Below are 3,812 nucleotides of genomic sequence, written 5' to 3'. Positions count from 1 at the left end.
ATGGAAGGAAATTTTGTGTCACAGTATTGAAGAAACGTTTCCAATTGGTGAATCAGTAATCATTAATATTTTTTACTTCCTGAATAGTCCTCCTTGTAAGGTGCCAAGAAAAAAAGGCAATTAATTTTTACATAAAATATTCTTTTTTTCTCTTCNATACAAATTTTAGGATAGTTTGTTCTAGTTTTGAGAAGTATGCTGGTGCAATTTTGATTGGAATTGCATTGAATTACACAAAATATTCTTCTCATGCATATCCACACTGGGAGAAAATATCATGCATTTTTCAATAATAATAAGGTTCAGTCAGAAATAGAAATTTAGTTCATTTTAAACTAAATAGAATAGACACTGGTAAATGAGAAGAGATGACACAGCATGAGCTATATAATTACATTTAAAATACATTTCAGGGCAATTTTCTTTAATATTAAAACTGTAATTCTTGACAGGAATTGGTTTTTGAATATTTTTGTAAAGGATATTGAGATCTTACTTTTTTTGTTCTTAGAATTTTATATGTACACAAAATCACACTTGTTCTAAAATCATCACGTTAGGGAAAACAACATATTTAACCTTTCGCTGTGGAATAAAAGCTTATGTTGAAATGTTTTGGAAACCCAGATACCCCTTTTATTCTCTGGATTCTAGAGTGACAAGAGAGCTCTGAGGAAGAAAGACTCAAGTCCTATAGTCCTGTTCGGGACAGTGGATAAGCCCCAAGGGGGTGGGGTTACTCTGAGAAAGGAAAGATCAATCCAGACACAGAGAGGATGAGAGCAAAAGAAAGGCAAAATATGAGTCAGATGTTCTTCAGGACAAGAATGAAATTTGATCCCAAGTGACAGGCAAAGGGATGAGAGACCCAGACTATTTGACTGTATTTTATGAAAGCTTTAGGAGTATGGATTTGTATAATTTCTGAGGAAATTATCAAGGGAAGAATTTTGGAAACATATTTCTAAACCAACATACAAACAACTTAATGCCTTAGATAGAAAAGTAATGACATAGCCACAGGAAACAAAAATTACAGAGGTAAAGCCTAGCCAAGGACATAATCCTGTAATCCTACTAGAGACCAGGATCCTGCAAACAAAAGAAAAAAATATATATATAATGTCTGTAGAAGAAGAATAATGAGAACCTTCCTTGGGGTCTAAAGATATGAACATAAGACTGGCTTTGTTTCTAAAAAGATGTGTGATTCAGTTTATTCATCTTAGAAATAGAAATGACAATATGCACCCCACATAATTTTTCAAGGGCCAAGTAAGAGAGTGTATGCAAAAATACTTAATAAAGTGATATATGAATGGGATGTCTTATTATTACTGTCTACAGTGGGTATCTGTTGTTTTTGCCTACCAGGCATGCTTTCCCACTAATTTTGGAATAGCAATCTGTTTTTCCCTTTAGTCCAATTCCATACTTTCAGTCTAGACTAGTCAGAAAGAACAGACTTCACCCAGGAGGAAGACTATGACACAGATGAAGCTGGGGAGTATACTGTGTCAACCCTGGGCCTTACCCTGTTAATTTCAGAACAATCATATGAGTCAAGTCAAGCCAGTCAGCATTTAGGACTTTTGTTAGAGCTAGAGGAAAGGGAAACACTTTATGTTGTGAGAGAGTGGGGGAGCAATGTAAGTTGGTAGCCATTTGGGGAGCTTGCCTGAGAATAAGCTAACCCAAGAGGGAAAACAGAAGCAAGAAATAGTGAAATGGCATCCCGAGATATCATAAACCCCCGGGATTCAGATGTGCTTGAAGCCAGAATTGCCCCTGGAACTTCCAGTTGCATGAGTACATAAATTCCTCTTTCTGTCCTAACTAGTTTGTTTTGGCTTTCGGTCATTTGTCATCAAAAGTGTACTAGCTGAGTCCCTATAATTAGGGAAACTTTAACTAGAAATTATTAGTGTTACCTGGAAAATCTCCACATCTAATTTATGCTAAAGCAATTACAGTTGACCCTTGGATAATGGCGGGGGGTTAAGGTTGGACTCCCTTGATTGGCTCTGTCATGAATCCTGTGAAGACATGCACAACATCTGGATGTTTTCTCCAGCAGGAAATTATTATTTTGGGCTTGATGTCTTTCAGGGCTTTTTCTTATAACAATAATGGCATTTTCAATGATGTATGTAGTCTTTCCATATTTTCTTGATGTTCTCAAAGTCCTCTTTCATAACATTGACTCCTCTTCCTTTAGCCTTAAAGGTCCTTAGGATACCCTGATCTAGGGTGAATGAGAGATGATGTGTTTGAGGGCAGGTAAACTACTTTGACACCTTCTGGGTTGAGCTCATGGGATTCTGGGTCATCAGGGGCATTGTCTAATATCAAAAGAACATTAAAAGGTAGTCCCTTACTGGCAAGGTGCTTCCTGACGTCAGGGACAAAGCAACACAGTGGAACTTATCCAGAAAAAAGAGATCTTGTTTTCAGGCCTTCTTTTTATAGAACCCAGAGACTGGAGGCTGGTGTTTTATCTTTTCTCTTCCAGACTCAGGGGTTAGCAGCCTTACAGATTAGGGTAGTCCTGATAATAAACCTGATTGCATTTACAGAAAACGGTAGAGTCAGCCTCTCTTTTCTGGCCTTACAGCCTGGTGNCCCCACCCCCCAGAATAGGGCACTTTCTTCTGCACTAAAAATCTGTTCAGGCAGATATCCTTCCTCCTCAATGATTTTCTTTATGGTATCTGGGAACTTGTTTGTGGCCTCTTGGTTGTCAGAAGCTTCCTTTTCTGGTATCTTGACATTTTTAAGTCAAACCTTTTTATTTTAAGATTTTATTTTTTAAGTAGTCTCTATACCCAACATGGGACTCAAACTTAAAACCCCAAAATCAAGAGTCTCATACTCCACTAACTGAGCTAGCCAGGTGCCCCTAAAGCCCAATCTTTTTAAAATTATTAAACCATCCTTTGCTGGTATTAAATTTTCCAGCTTTAGATCCTTCACTTTCCTTTTGTTCTAAGTTGTCATAGAATGACTTTACTTTTTTCATGAATCATATTAGAGTTGACGGTATGGCTTTCTCATAGCAATCCTGCACCCATAAAAAGCTGCATTTTCAGTATGACATAAAAAGGTATTTCACAGAAAGTGCAAGGTTTTCATGCCTGCTGGCATTGCTGCAATGGCAGCTTCACAAATTTCCTTTTTTTTTTTTTTTAACAATTGCGCTTATGCTGGGATCATTTATCTTGAAACGGAGGGCAGTCGCAGCTGCAGACCTTGATCTATAGACATAGCAAGTAAATCATCTTTCTCATGTAATGTTGTGACTTCTTGGGAGCACTTCCAGCATCACTAGTGGCACTTCCTATGGGTCCCCTGGTGTTATTCAAGGTTTATGATGTTGCGCTAAACTCAATGAAAAATATTTGAGAACTGTGAGCGACTGCTTTTCAGTGTGATGCACGGTTTCCTGGAGAGCCACACTGCTCAAGGGGAGATGATTAGCATCACAGGGCATTTCAGCAGGATGCTCCAAACACCCGAACTCACTGCAGTAGCAACAGAAGATGGCTGCCAGTTATTACCATAGTACAGTATGCACTACAGTTAGGACTTCATTTCGCACTTTTACATTTGTTTACATTTCTTTCAACCACAAATGGTGCCGTGAATGCTCTGTAATTGTGTCCACCATCGTTGATATATTTTAACTTTTCTATAGTAGACTCGCGTATGTTTAATGGCAGTTTATGATAAAAAGAGATTAGCATCTACCTATGTTTTATGCATTCAGACATACTACTGTTTTCTTAGTCTGGGGGGATATGTCTAGACTGCAC

This window comes from Crocuta crocuta, unplaced genomic scaffold (assembly GCF_008692635.1).
Source record: "Crocuta crocuta isolate KB4526 unplaced genomic scaffold, BGI_CrCroc_1.0 scaffold41, whole genome shotgun sequence".
Lineage (NCBI taxonomy): Eukaryota > Metazoa > Chordata > Mammalia > Carnivora > Hyaenidae > Crocuta > Crocuta crocuta.
The sequence above is the reverse complement of the archived record's forward strand: the minus strand, read 5'-3'. Positions refer to the sequence as shown.